A 15,702-nucleotide genomic window follows, 5' to 3' on the forward strand; every position below is an offset into this window, starting at 1 on the left:
GATATATAAATGTGGGCGTTTCTAGGCGGCATAAAAACAGTCCAGCCACACAGCACACACCCCCACAGAGGAGGAGGTATGCCTAACGTGCCATGTTTTGAAACTCCAGCTCGCTATTCTGTGGGAATAATCCAGTGGCTGAAAAGCCAAATGCCAAGAGCACTTCAGCACTTGGGACAGGATTATCTCATGTGACCTTTGTTGCCTAATTTTCAGGCATCAAGTTTAATTGGGCTCCCGCGATCTTGGGCACCTCCAAAGAGGGTTTCATCCCACCCACTTTGAAGATGTTAGCTTGGGATGAGCAACTCCTCGGAAGGTGTCTTTGTAACAGTGTGCAGTGGCAGCAGAGGTACAAACTGGTCGTTAAATACCAGTAGTTACCTACCTTACTGCTAACCACTAAAGGAAAGGTAGGTAAATCCCACACCTGCAGTACAGTTTACCTTGGACAACAGGTCAAAGCTATTAGGGAAACTGGCACTATTTCCGCACAAATACGTGTTCGTGCAGAATGACACGCACCTCAGCTGTTTCACCCTTTGGAAAGAGAATCAAGTGACTGATTTTCAGAGGAACCCAAGCCTGCCTTTTTTAAGCTTCTGGTAAAGATAAAATCATCACGGGCTGACCAGATGGCTTAACAGACACTTGCTATAGGCAGAAGAGCAATTTTTGGACCATGTTTTCTGTTCCCTGCTGGAGCAGACCTCCCAAGCCCAGTAGATACGTTGCTTTTCTGTGGGATTGCAATGGATCTGTGATGCTATGGGCATGTTCCTGAAACATGACAGTCTTCCATCAGTAAAATGGAGCAGGAAAAAGAAAAAAAAAAAGGATGGAATTTTGTCTTGACTTTATTCTTTGGTTGACATCACCCTCATCTTCATGCTCCTTTTGTCCCTTTCTCACCATCAGCATTTCACAGTCTTTTGCAGCTGGAACCATCTACCTTAAGCACACAGTAATTGTTACTTACCAGCCCTGTCAGTCCCTCCCCAGTCTGGCGTCAGAGGCTCTGAGTTTAAGGCACAAAAGCAGTTTGGGGATTTCCTAATTGAGCAAAAGCCAGGAGATACGAAAACAGGTCGTGAAACGCGCCAACAATTTCTAGGCTTAGGTGGAGAGCTCTGAGAGCAGCCTGCAGACAAGACAAATGCACAAATAAAACCATTCAGATGATAGTCCCTAAGCAAACACAGTAAAGTAGCAAATGCTTTTGCTTCCCAGGCCACAACCACTCCTGGGCACCAAACGAGACCTCCCTGGGATGGCGCTGAGACTCCCAGAGCAAGGTCAAGCACTGGATTTCATTCAGGATCACTCCCAGCTGTCACCATCCCACCTGGTGTCACAGCTTCTGGTTTAGAAACTGCTTCCCCAACATCTCTTGCAACCACTTTTTTCGGTGTTTATATCTATCCAAATAGATAGACGCAGGCGGGCAGCCTTCCCCTCCCAATCCTTCCCCCCTGCGCTGCACCGTGTCCAGCTCCCACACTGCCAGGGCCAGCCCAGGCACCTCCTCCCTCCTGTCCCCTCTCCTCCTTATTTCGGCAGAAATAAGTCAGAGGACATACAGATCCCTGCCTGCCGCTTCTATGTACGCAGGGACAGGGACAATACTTGATAAACTGGTGGGACGGGGAATATTTTCACAAATAGGAAAAGGGAACACAGCGTGGCTGGGTTTTGGTTTAATGACTACCGATCCTTAAACTAAAGGATCCTTCCTTTCCTTTCATTTTTGTTTCTACCTCTAAAGCAAGAGGACCGAAGCTCGTTCCTTCCTGGCAGGCAGGCACTCACTCTTCATCAACAGCCTTCATCAGTGGCACATGCTAGCTGCATCCAGATTAAAACCACTGATGGTTATTTCCTCATCTCCAGTGACAAGCTAAATTGTAATGCGCATGAAAAGATGTGCATGGCTTAGTGCCTAGAACAAAATCTCTTTTAGCATTAGCAAATACTGACCTTCTCTGGAAGCATTTTGAACCTGATCAGCACTTCGGTAGGGTGAGGGATGAACCACAAGTTAAGGAAGGTGCGCCCATCTGGAGACAGCAAAGAGCGTGGTCGAGGGTGGAAGGATCTGAGTTATTTCAAGAAGTGAGAGGTGTTTAGCATTTTGAGGCTTCTTTCTGCCTGTCAATTCCCAGAAAGACTTTTTTTTTAAAGTTTGATAAAACTGTTACTTGAACATAGGATTTGCCTTTAAGATTTGGAGCAAGTGTATTTTAGACATAGCATGATTTAGCTTTGACAGGTAGAATACAAGGTAAAGGTCTGACCTCCAAAACCTGCTGAATTTGAGAGAAATTTGAAGGAAACTTTCTTAAAGCATTTGACTTATAAAGCAAGGATAGGAGCTGCTGTGCTGAGGGCGTTCAGGGTCTCTTCCCCCAGGACCATGCTTTTGCTGGCTAGAACAGCAGGCAGGCAGGGCAAAGCAGCAGACAGGCATTAAAAATCTGTATCATTATTTTAAAATATGATGTGCAATTACTAGTAGGCAGCCCACTTTTTTTTGCTAGAAGATGTGAAAATACATCATTTATTACATGAATAATGTATTTTCCTGTTTTTATATACAATGTGCCATTTCTTGTCTTCACATACATGAAGATGAAGTACAAGACACAGCTAATACATTCTGAAATAAGAGACATAAATTCAGCTTGGAGATTAAGTTCAGCTCTTTCTGAAGTTACTTTTGCAGGGTTTCTAATCTTTTTCTTCCTTTTGTCTGAAAAACAGGCAAGGCTGAATGCAAAAAAACAGACCTCTGGTTTGGGTGGGATGGAGTGACAAAAGGTTAAATACTCTGTGTTGTAAGCACGGAAATTATATTTGGGCAGGGTTTGTTTGACCAGCTGTGCCCGACTAACTTTTGCACAGGAATGATAAGCACAAATTGTACCTAAGGAAACCAGGCAAGTGACGCTTTTCAGGCTGAGATTAGTATTCGCACTCCCCATTTCCTCTGCTTTACATCACAGCCCGTAAACGATACCAGCAGAGAGAGAGCAAAGAGGTCGGCCAGGGTTTCCTCCAAAGGCAGAAGCACTCACACCGTCCAGATATGACTCGTCTTTACAGACTTCTGCAGACAAGGACTGTGGGCAGCCTGTCACAGATGCTGTACTTCCCCACCACACCACAGGATGTTCACGGTGGCTTCTCGGTAGCCGTCTTTGCAAAGGAGTCCCAACACTATGTCACCCTGCTACGATGTGGCACCTAACTTCTTCAGACAGAAAATAAGGACAGTCTGCTGCATGCAGATAAGCCCAGGTGCTGCCTACCCCAGCAACATGTAAACAATTTGCAATGCCATTTCCCAAGAAACAGCTAAAACACAGTTTAATCCCAAATAAAACAGATTTTCTACATTACGTAAAAAAACCTTAACCCCCCCGCCCCAAACACCCCAGAGATGCTATGTCATGCTTACAGAGTAAGTAGTACTTTTAAAACATGTATGACTAAGAGCGACAACCTAGTTTCATACACCAAATCTGAGAACAAAGAAAAAGTCTGGGGGAAGGAAAGAACAGGATGGCACCACTGCACAAAAACCACAGCCCTACATTTTCCTCTTTCTTCCTGCTTCTAACATTTACTTTTAAGATGGCAGTTGCTGCAGGAGTCTTTTACTATCTTCTGTAACACAACATTTCTGCTGCACCCAGTTCTTCTGCCTTTTTCTAAGGGATACTCCTAAGGCTTAGGTAAGGCAGCAAGGGTGGACCCAGAGTACGTATCCACAGCCTTCCCTTCGTGCTGCTGCAGCTGGACTCCATATAACGTAAAGATAGCAAAATCAGGAAGGATAGGGGGTTCACCGGACCAAATCCAGATGTTGACAACAAGAGCACCTCCCCTGAGTCCCTGGAGAGGGAAAAAGGCACTTCCAGGACACATCACATCTCATCCAAAAGCAGGAGCCTGAAACAAGTCATCCCTTTGAAGCACCTATTGATTATCAGGGCAGCCTAGTCAGATACAGGCATCTGAAGTTAGGTGGGCTATTCTCAAACATTTCCCATTGATATTAATGAACTTCAGGGTTATGGAAATACCTATATACGTATTTGCAGGAAGTTTTTCATTATAACTATTCGCATTCTCATTTCTTCTGCTCCTCCTCCAGAGTCTCTTCTTTCCTTTCTTCCTTATTCCATTTTTTTTTCTCCCTCCCCCCCTTCACTCCCCACCTTTTTTTCTCCCTATATTTCCTCTGCTGTAACTAGCCACCTTCCCCTCATCCACCACAAACACTGTTTCTTCCACCCAGTTGCAGGTCCTTCTCGGAGGGAGGGAGGGAGAGGGAAGGCAGGACCTGCTCACCCCGCAAGGGCCTGGCAGCCACAAATGCAGGCAACAAGAATAGTACAGAAGATAAGAAAGCAATTGAATTAATGTCCTGCTATAACCCTCTAAACGCAGGCAAGATGGAAGCTATGTTTCTGCTTTCATCGTAACTAATTGACAGTTGCTGTCTACAAGGTGCTTCTTCACTTCAGTTAACAACAGAAAATGAAACATTAACTGGTAATAACTGATAAAGTGGGGACAAAAAAAGGGGCAGAGGAGCTGAAAGGGCTGGAGCCTTTTTTAATTAAAGCCTTTTCTCCAGCTCCCTGCGGCTCCCTTTCTGGCAGGAATGCCAGTTTCCGTGCCAGCCTGCCAGGGGCAGGTCGATGCAGGTGCAAAGGGCGTGCTGCAGCGGTCCCCACGCTCGCCGCTCTCTGGACACCTTCACGTCTCCCTCCCTCCGGTAGTTAAGGATTTGCTCTCGGCTTCCTTTGTATATCAAACAGGGAAAAGCAGCATGGTATAACTAGCAATATGAAAGTGAGTGTGGCTGGGCCACAAGCTGCCGGAGAGACACAGGCAAACGTTGAAGCGCAGGAGGAGAAAAAGCAACCTCAGAAAATTCAAGGCTATTTAAAAAAAATAAAAGGGTATATACATGTATACGTGCTTATTTTCTAGGAGGTTTCATTGCTTTAGATGTTTCACTTCAAAGTGTAAAAGGACAATGTGTAACTGCTTGTAAGTTAATACACTTACATTAACTTTTCTGGAGAAGTGTAATAGTATAACCCTGTAAAGTATTCTAGGGCATTGAAGTATTTTCTTGCTGTTGAAAAGTTACAGGTCCAAGAGGCACAAGCCAATATCTAATTAGGGTGCACAATGCTAGGGCTTGCTGATCTGTATGTTGAATATCCCAACAGAGTCAATGCTCTGTAAGACTTCCTCTGTCACAAGATGGATACTCCTGAAACCCACCATGGCTTTACTCTTTGCTCGATGTCCCCATGACACCAAGAGTAGGAGGCAGTGCACAGCATGAACTGCAGAAGCAGAGGTTCTGCAGCTGAACTCAGCCTCTCTGTGCAAATAAATCGTGTTTGATTTAGTCCTCGCTAATAAACTAGGATGGCAACCAGATCATTTGCTATGACAAGTCACCCACCACTCTTGGTCCTAACCCCCAAATGAGTTCAGGGCAGAAGATGGACACTGTGTGACCCACAACCCCCAGACTGAAAGAACCTGGGGTGGGGGGCAGCTTGAGCATGAAATGTAAGTCTACTAAAATATTTTCCTCTAGGATTACTATTATCCCTTCTGTCACTGTGTCCAGAGAAGGCTCCTTCTAAAGCTAAGAGTGAATGTGTTATGAATGGCCCATGTACAACTTTTAATGATAATATGCAAAATACTATAGAGCTTAAAAGCTTCTCAGGAGGTGACAACCACCTTCTCAAATGTCTTGTTGAACCACTTTTTATAATTTCTTGGGCTTGTAACCACACTCCCAACTTTTGGTATTGGAACCAAAGCTTTTGCCTGAACCTTAATGAAAATCATTTCTGTGTTTTCTGCTGAGCCTCTCTGTTGCTGGGGAACAAGATGATCAAGAGCAAAACCAGGGTGCTGGGGGACTACTTTCACATCTAAAATCGTTTGCCTGCTGGTGCTAATAAAGGGAACTCGGAGACTTGCAGAAAGTCAGCAGAAGGGCTCACCTTGCTAGCCACAAGTTTTGAGGAAGGAGATCCTTGTGACACGGTCAAAAAAATGTCCCTTCTGAAAGAAGCAGATGATACAGGGTCATCCCCTGGTCCGTTGTGTGCTCTTTCTCTCCTTTCCTAACTTCCAACAAGTCACATGCCTGCAAGTAAAACAAGTTTCATTTAAATCTCAAATAAATAAAATTTAAGGGGTAAAACACCCCTACTACCTACGCTTAATCATTAAAGCAGAGGATTTACATCCTGAAAATGAAATTATCCATTTGATTTCCCCTTGCGTGCAGTGCTGGGATCAGAAGCAAGCACATTTCTAAATTCTTCCTTCTGTGTATGCCAGCTTTTGCAGGAGACTCTGACTGTGCATATTCTCCATCCATCAAAATTGCCTGAAGACTGGCAGAACACACTGCTCAGGGCAGTTTCAGACTATCATTCCCCTTACAAACGTGTATTCACCTTTACTTAGTAATATGCACTGACAGAGGACTCTGAGCCCCAGGAACACACCTGCAAACTTAATACAAACCTGGGATCAGCTACAAGGTTTTTCTTTAAGTCTTGCTCCTCTTTTTTTTCCTTGACATGATCCAATTATGAAGTACTTGTCTCTGATGACAGGGAAATCATCTAAGAGTCTTCTTAGGCTATTGTAGTACCCAATGAGCTGACATCTCAGGGCACGCTGGGACACAGGTTGATTCAGCCTAAAAAAAAGGTATAATTAAAACATATAGTGTCATGCAGGGTGTATTCTGTCCAGATAAGCTCTACGTTTGCTGAACTTAATCTCTTTCTGTATGGACATCTTCGGCATCTTCTACAGCAAAATTTACAAGCTATGATTCCTCTGTACTGTGACAACCAGCACAATAAAAATTGTGAAAGCGGCATTTAAGAACCAAGGTAAATTTTAGATTTAATGCTTTTCATCACACAGATGTCTTCACAATGCTTTAGAAATATCCACAAAGCAATACAGCAGCCGCTTTGTGGTAGCTGTTGATACTTACATTACAATAAGGAAGCAGAAGCAGGAAGGAGCTAAATAAGGTGACGAGTTAACTGCAGAACTGGGAATTAGTGTGACCCTGAGTCAGATTTCATCATCACTGAGCTATGCCGAAACTCCAGTCCAACCCCTGGCTGCAAGCTGCCTCCAGACCCATCGGTCTGGCCTTGCGCACACCCTCGATAAGCCGTACCTGGGTTAAAGGCAGTCTGCATCTGCAGCGTGACACAAATCTACGTCATTTGCAAAACATGGCTTACTGAAACAGCTGCCCTACTCGCAGTTTGCTCCTCGCCATGCTCTTTCCCAAGGCTGCTCAGACGTAACTCTGCGCACCTGGGCATACGTACGAGGAGAAGACAGACCTGGGTGCCGGCCACACGCCAGCTTCTTGCCCAGTCTTTTGACAGAGTGGATCTGGAACATACAGCTCTTAGGTGGCTTCACAACAGGCTACGCACTCCAGTAGAAAAGCAGTGCATAAACTTGTCTAGGGTGGTATATCAAGTATGGTCTCTTGCTCAGTGAAAGTAGACTAGCGATAGCCCATTTCCTTCCCCCCCCTTCTTTATTGGCACGTGTGCTCAATCTCATGATACTGTGTGCAAGACAAAGATCCCAGAAACATAAACTTATCTGGGAATAAAACCCATAAAATACTGAACATTGACATATGAACACAGGATTAAAAAAAAAATAAAATCAAGTCCAACTCTGTTTGAACCTCTGGTTTCTCCCAAGTGTCTTACAAACTAGATTGAATTCACAGGATAGCACATCCCACTCATTTGTTCTCTGATTGACTGCACACTATTTGCACTACAATTTATCATTCATGTCAATGATGTTTATCTGGTATTTCTGCTGGAATACCAAAAAAGCGCTGGTGTTGTGAGCCTCTACTTAGCATCCCGTCATCAATCCTTTCTCCTCATAAAGAAACCAAGTGGCATATTTCCTACTCATCCAGCAACATGGCTTGTACTGCCTGTAATGTTATCCCACTAAACCACTGAAAATGTTCTTTTCCTCAGCTTGCAAAATAGTTTACAGGTATATTCATAATATTCTGAATAGAAAGTCTGTAAGTTTGTTATCCACATGAAAAGATGCCCTCAGAGCAATACCCCATGTAAAAGCCAGAAAATTGCTCCAAGGAGCTAATAAGTGGGCATACAAGCACCAAGACCAAGCTCCGTTCTACAGGAGGAGCAAAGTCATATTTAATGGCCTTATCCTGGCCCAATTATTATTTGCCATAATTTTGCAATGTTTTCAGCTGTAAACTCACTGATGCTTAGAAACTCCCGTGAGGTGTCTGGATGTCCTCCTTTAATTTACAGGTTATCTCCATGGGGTTTGACGTGAAGCCAGAGTCCCATCGACAGGGCACGGCGAGACAACCATAACGCTCAGACCACCAGTTCACACCAAGAAACAGGGCGTCTGGGCACGTGCTCTTACGGTCGAGAGCCCATCTCCACATTTTGTCACGGAGGAGGCCCAGGGCGATGTAAAGCAGGTAGTGCTCAGGATTGACAGGTGCGCCAGACTGACCCCTAACCAGTGGAGGGGGCTTGGCCAGTCTGTAACAAATACCTTTTAATGGTACAGAGTAAACCCGGAGAATGCCCAGGAGAAAATGAAGTGGCCGGTGTGGTTTCTTGCAGCAGCTGATCCTCTGTTTCACTCCCAGACACTGAATTTCTTCCACTTGCTGAACTGCTCCAACTTGTTAGACTTACATTTCCTTCCTAAAATATCATGAATATCAATTCTGTGCTTGCTCTTATAAAGACTGGCAGCTCTTCCTACTAAATCAATGCAGATTTGCAATTCTGTATGCTTTCATTTACCCCAGCTTTATGATATAATAATTCACTGGGATCATTGAAAGTCACAGAAAAAAACCATTTCTCATTGAGCACAGGCATAATGAAACTGTAGCAGCAGCGGACTAAGAGGCAGCACTTGATTTATGAATCAGACAACGTTCTTCACGTTCACTCAGCTGCAAATAAAATATGAATATTCCCAGATATTCACATTTTCAAATATGTACAAATAATTGTGTATTTAGATCACTTGTCTGGAAAATCTGTTTGCCTCCCCACGAACGCAAAAAACTACACTCATCCCCCCACAACACCTATTTAAGTCCCAGTGTCTCCTGGTATGAAGGAACCTCAGAAATTTCTGCATATTTATATAAAAATAATCCTAAGTTTCAAGTAGGAACAAGTGGTACTTTTCCAAGCTCTTGAAGTCGCATTTCAAAAGTGGCACAGGCACTTTGAAGTCCAAGGGAGCTACAAAGCATACTAATTCTCCTGCAAATCAAGGAGAGCTATTGTCTTTTGTGTATAGTGGGAAAGGAAAAGACCAAAATGGGAAAAAAATGCCATGTTTTGAGAGTTGAGTTCCTCCTAAGTACTAGCTTGGCTTGGGCTAGTGCCAGCTTGCAGATGGATCTACCAAAGAACACCTTTGCTCTGTTGTAGTAGAAAATGGACTTATTTCCCAGAGGACAATTCTTCCTGCTTGGCTGAGCACAGGGAATGTACAACGCGTGTTATAAAAACAGTGGTCAGCAATTGCCTTAGAAGTAAATGGGCAGACATGAGCAGTGTCTTCATTCCTGAGAAATATTTCAGCCTATAAACAAAGTCAGCATAGAAAAGTTTGGCACTGAGATTGCAAGTACATGGGAGTTTGCCGCTCCGAAGGTCCTAGACCAGTATCAAACAGGCTGGACTGCACGAGGGCACGGTGAGACGGGGTTGGTTAAGCCCGTGCCCTTCATGGCACAGCCCACGGGTCTTGGCTATCAACCAGCCAGACCATGGCGGGCATTGCAGAGCACAGGGCTCCTTTGGCATCGCGCTACCAGCTCTCCTTCACATGGCCTGAAGGGAGATGCCATGGGCCTTGGTCTGTATTGGGTGGGCAACCAGTGCCACCCATGGCAGCGGTGGGTCCCTCTGTGCAGACACAGCCTGGGACATCCTGCAACCGTCTCCCTTCCCCATGTAATGAGGTTATACAAGATCTCTTCCAGTTTTACATGTTAATCTAGAATAACAGATGCATGACCTCCTTATCACTGCCTCTGCTGGTTGCATTAATTGTCCTCTGTGTGTGGATGCAGCAGCCATTAAATGATTTACAGAGGAGAGGAGACACTGCAAAATGAAAAATACAGTTGCTGCCATTCTGTGGAAAAGAAACCATTCAGCATTTAGACAGCAAGAGCTCCGACTGTTTGGAAGATCAATCCTTTTCAACTGGGGGATGAAGAACTATTTCCAGAGTAAGACTACTCATGGTTATCAGCAGACACACAACACCAGTGCTTTACGTGGCAGTGCAGAGGATCGATTTGGGAAACAAACCAAGGTTGCTCAGTTCCACTGACGATTTTAGTGCTGCAGGATCTGATTAAAAATAAAGACTGGGAATCGCAGACTTCTCTGTGAGAGGGAATGGAAACCAGTCTCCTGGATGAACTAGACCATCGCCAGCCCTGGGAGGCTGCACAGCTGGCCATCCAGCTGCCAACATCTGGGTGCTCACCAAGTGGCTGCAGAGTGCAGCAGCTCCCCGGGACACGGCCCATGTGCTGCCAAAAGTTGCGTGAGGTCAGTGGTGCGAAGGGTTCCTGCTCAGCAGCAAGCAGGCAGCTCTGACCGCATGATACTACGCATTTTTCTGGATAAGATGTCAGGATATAATTATGTTTGGGCCAATGGATCTCCGCTGTATGGTGCGGAATCAGTGTCCTGCTCGTGTTGGGACAGGATGCAAACCATGTAGTGGTGAAACAAGTTTGTTCTGGTGCAGCTGATGGTCTCTGGGATGAGTGTTGGCCCTAGGACCCTCCTTACATTCACCTCCGGTGTAAGGAAAGAAAGGGTATAGGGCACTGCTCCAAGAACAACGATTCATGCTCAGAAGTTTGCAAGTCACAGCTGCATGAGACGTCTTTCCCTCCCCTCCCTGCAGCTCTGAGTGACCCAAAATGAGACACCAGGGAGTCATGATAACATCTATTTCATTTTTAAACTCAGAAAAAAAAGTGATGTCACACAGGAAGTGTTTTAGCCTCATTCCCTTAGCTGGTTCAACACATGTCTAACAAGTTTTGAGCGCTCTGACTGATTTTAAATACATTTGACATAAGAACAGAGGTCTCAAGGGTATAAAGCTCCTTCCTGTTTTGCAAAATCAGCATTCATCTAGTGAGGAGAACCCCCTGCTCAGAGAAAAAGCAAGGAGATTTTGATCCCTAGCCACATTGCTTGGCTTGCTTAGCTCCCAGGAGGAGCGGCCAGCTGGGCTCCCAGCATGACAGCCAGGCAGTCAGCACAGGCACAGCTACTAACCTGCCACAAAACACAGTGCTTCTTGCCCAGCTAACCCAAAAACAAAACACGGGCGCTTCCCATAGACAGGAATGAGCCGAGGATACTGCTTGGTGACAAGGAACTGAGCATGGGGAGCATTGGGGATGCAAGAGGGGGCTGAGGGGGGATAGATAGGATGTTCTAAGGAACATGGAAAGAGATGCCAATATAAGCACAGAGAAGGCAAGACAAGCCCTAAAGAATCTCTATTTGCTTATAAATTGAAAATTACATATGAGATCACTTAACTCATCACTGTAATCCAGCTGGCTCTGGAAGAGACACAACAGCTGTGTAAGAAAATGCAACACAGAGCCCTACAACATGTATGTATGTATGAAGCAAGGGCACATACGTATGTATGTATGTAGCATGTATGAAGCAAGGGCATCTCCTGAGCACCATATATTAAACGCAGAATGAAAAAAAAAAAAAAAAAAGCCAAATGTAAGATGGGGAACAGTAGTGGCTTGGTGACCCTGGCAGGTAGCTTTTGAACCAACATTATGGCATCAGGCTGACATGAATGCTTCCCAATGCAAATAGTGTTGACCATACTTCTGTTTTCAGAAGTCAGGACAAATCAAAGCGGCAGGTACTGATGGTTTCTCCATTCCAGAAGAATGCATATTTCAAGGTCAGGTTGTGATTGCTAGCCTTACTGCACTACCACAGGCTATAAGATTTCACCTGTACCTTTTGAATCCAAGTCATCTCTAACCTCTTTCAGTCCTCTCGAGGCATATTTTTAGCTATGCTTCATCACTTACCCAACTAATAGACTTTAAATAAATCACCAATATGACACCATTTATTTTTATGTCATATGCTAGTACGCAATCACTGCAGTTCCTGCAGTCATCGGTGATGCTGTTCCAAGTGTTGCACAGGTCTGCCATCCAGTTGATTACAAGCAGAATTAACAGATACCCTCTTTGGGCTAAGTCTGACAAACCCCATTATTACTAGTGCAATGTGAGGAAGAAGATGCTACTAACCCTTATGTCCAGGGTATGGAAAGGCTGGACCAAATAACAAAGGGAGGTTTGCTGAACAGCTGCCCAAAGAGCATTTTTCTGAATGGCCTGACAGGGCAGGATAAGTTGCGTGTTCCTTATTCCAGATAGACACAAGAGCTAAGGAGAGGGAAAACACCGTGTTAGGCATTTCCCTTGCCATTTAAAAGACAGGTTACTTTACAGACAGTGCTCTCTGTCTTCTAGTACTTCAGCAGCTTAATTTAATGAAAGGACACGGGGCAGGGGGGGACAGACACTCCCCCCAAACACAGGGTGGGGGGACACCCAGGCACAGGGCAGTGGAAGAGACACTGACACAGCTGTGTGCCAGCCAACCTTCTTCTGGTGCTCTCCTTGCCATCTCCCTTTGGCATCCGGCTCCCTCCTGTACATGTCTAGCAACAATATAAGACCAAATCAACCAGATGCTGACAAATCCCCTAACAAACAGCAAACTGTCCCCATTCCGACTTCTTCACTCCACTAAGCCTGTTGATCTCTGCTTTGCACTCTAATCTGCCATACTGAGTCAGTTACATCGGCAAGTTCAAGAAAAACACTAATACCCCTAAGTAGTATACACTCATCCCTCTTCTTTCCCCCACCCCAACAGCCACATCCCATATTCACCCTTTCCCCCAGCAGCCTCACATAGCTCCGCTCCCCTCCCGTGCCATACCTCCAGGGTCAGTGGCCCCATCAGGTGCCCACTTCTGTAGTCGGTCCAACCCTGACGTCTCAGGAACCGTAAACTTTGATGCCAGGCCCGCCTAGGGAAAATGCAGAGGCACACAGATGTTATATACTGCTTTCCAAAAGAGAGCGCCTGCCATACAGAACAGAATAGCAAACATTTTTGACTAACTTACATACTCAGGCAACACAGAGATCCCAAAAGCACAAAACCCAAGCAAACAACCTCACACCCCACCACAGCCTGCAACACTGTCCTCTCACTTTTGCTGTTGCACCTTGCTTAACTGTTCTGCTTAGCCTAGACCTATTACTTGAACTGCAAGAATAAGTCAAACCATGCACTGACGCAAAAATTACAGTTACTGCCAGATTATTCAAATATACATAGAGGCTGATAGAGCTCAAGAACTCAGCCCCACAAATTCCAAAAGAAGTACAGGTAGCAAATGACCATTACTGGTGTAACTGACTCTTCCTTTATGGATCAATAATTCTCAAATAACTATGCACTGCAGTATGGAGAACTCCTCGGTAGACAGCAAGCTCGAATAAGAGCACCAACATAAACGGGACATGAGACTGGGCTGCCAGAACCTGCTCACATACAGAACGCTACTATTAGATAACATTGCGCTATAAAGCCTTAAGCCAAAACTGCACAGTAGTTACAGGAGACCTGAGTGCAGACAGATGCTGAATATGACTTGACGGTCCCAAAAATCTAATGGAGACCCCTCAGACACAAGTGCTTGATGAGAGCCGCTTCTTGCCAGCATACAAGCTCTGTGAGAAAAAGCCAAAGGTGATGCAGACTGAGCTATTAAAACCTCGGTACAATGCATTACTTCAGAAGGCAGGATGGTTCTGCCAGACTGGTCTGACCTAAGCACCAGGTTCTAATGCCTGTCCAGTGGTGTCTGTGATATATCTCGCAGACTCAAATGCAATAGACAGCTCTCCCATCCACAACCACGTTTTGCATGTCTGAGCCGCAACCTCGCCATGACCACATCCCCCTGTGATAAAAGTCAAACAGAACAAATAAAGACTCTGCTTCATCACCTCGGTGTCCAAAAGAAGCTTCTTTCCCTTGCTGACAGTCAACACAGATATCCTTATGCTGTTCCTTGAGGGTGGGCTAACCCTTGGGTACCTGTACTGCCAAAGGAAGAGAAAACGATTATGCACCGATAACCTGCTCCATCCTCCTCTTATTCTTCAAGAAATCTAAAGAAAGCTACCGTCCCAATGGTTACATAACAGAAGAATTTTGTGCAGGAGATGACAGAGCCTGTCCCCATAAACAGAAAACTCTGCTATGGCCCTGCTTTCCCCTTCGGCAACAGTGCCTGCCATTGAGGTGCCCCAAACCTTCATGAATTGCTAGGAAAGTCAGATACACTTAGTTCAAAACATCTGGCAAATAAGACATGAACTAACAACATACAAGTACCCTACCTTATCCCAGAATCAGTCAGATAGCTGGCTTCCTCCCACACAAAACTCACATATTCAACAAATACACAAAATAGAACAACATTACACCAAACAAAACAAAATCCTTACCCTCTGACATGCTCTGAAAGGGATTAGTGCACACACATAATATATACTCACACATTGACCCACATAGTGGACTTCCTCAGGGTCAGCCCTACAAAGACAAAAGGAAGCCTGACACTACCCCCCTGGACGTCCCGGAGCTCCGGTCCCCGCTCTGCTGCTCCCATCGTGGGAAAATGCTGGTGAGGATATCTGGCAAAAAGAGAAGAGAGCAAGCTACAGGGACCTAGATGCCAAAAGACCACCTAACTTTACCTGCAAGAATAAACAAAAGAAACCTTCCCAAAAAGAATTCTAACCAAAGACCAGAAAATATGAAAAACCCACAAAGCTCAAAAAGACAGGACACCGTACCATTAAGCAACCCAGACTACCTGACAAACAAAGCTCTAAGGAAGAGAGGTCCCAAATAGCTTAGCCAGCTCAAAAGCTGCGATCAACTGAACGAGCAACAGAGAAGCCCAGGAGCAGAATAAGCAACCTGAGCAGAGGCTGTGGCTCATATACCCCAGGCACTGCCTACCACCCTCTCCTGGTTTTGGCTGGGACAGAGTTAATTTTCTTTCTAGTAGCTGGCATAGTGTTATGGTTTGGATCCAGTATAAGAATAATGTGGATAATACACTGTTGTTTTCAGTTGTTGCTAAGTAGTGTTTAGACCAAGTCAAGGGTTTTTCAGCTTCTCATGCCCAGCCAGCGAGAAGGCTGGAGGGGCACAAGAAGCTGGGAGGGGACACAGCCAGGACAGCTGACCCAAACTGGCCAAAGGGGTATTCCAGACCATGTAATGTCATGTCCAGTATGTAAAGGCTGGGGGAGTTGGCCTGAGGGGAATCACTGCTTGGGAACTAACTGGGCATTGGTCAGCGAGTGGTGAGCAACTGCATTGTGTATCACTTTGTATATTCCAATCCTTCTATTATTATTGTCGTTTTATTGTTATTATTATCATTATGAGTTTC

At 45.1% G+C, this 15,702-nt stretch overlaps 1 long non-coding RNA gene across 2 annotated transcripts; it reads right to left on the bottom strand.

Annotated features, from left to right (window-relative positions):
* Positions 1–1,622: 1,622 nt before the first annotated feature.
* On the bottom strand, positions 1,623–14,457 carry LOC138689624 (uncharacterized). 2 transcript variants are annotated; one of them, XR_011328544.1, is made up of 6 exons: positions 14,240–14,457; positions 13,161–13,233; positions 12,461–12,598; positions 6,577–6,754; positions 6,045–6,190; positions 1,623–2,095 (listed from the first exon to the last, which is right to left on the bottom strand). It is a non-coding gene; the product is annotated as an uncharacterized lncRNA (long non-coding RNA). The 2 variants fall into 2 exon arrangements; XR_011328545.1 differs by lacking the exon at positions 1,623–2,095 and adding an exon at positions 3,408–3,894.
* Between the last annotated feature and the right edge of the window lie 1,245 nt (positions 14,458–15,702).

This window comes from Haliaeetus albicilla, chromosome 17 (assembly GCF_947461875.1).
Source record: "Haliaeetus albicilla chromosome 17, bHalAlb1.1, whole genome shotgun sequence".
NCBI lineage: Eukaryota > Metazoa > Chordata > Aves > Accipitriformes > Accipitridae > Haliaeetus > Haliaeetus albicilla.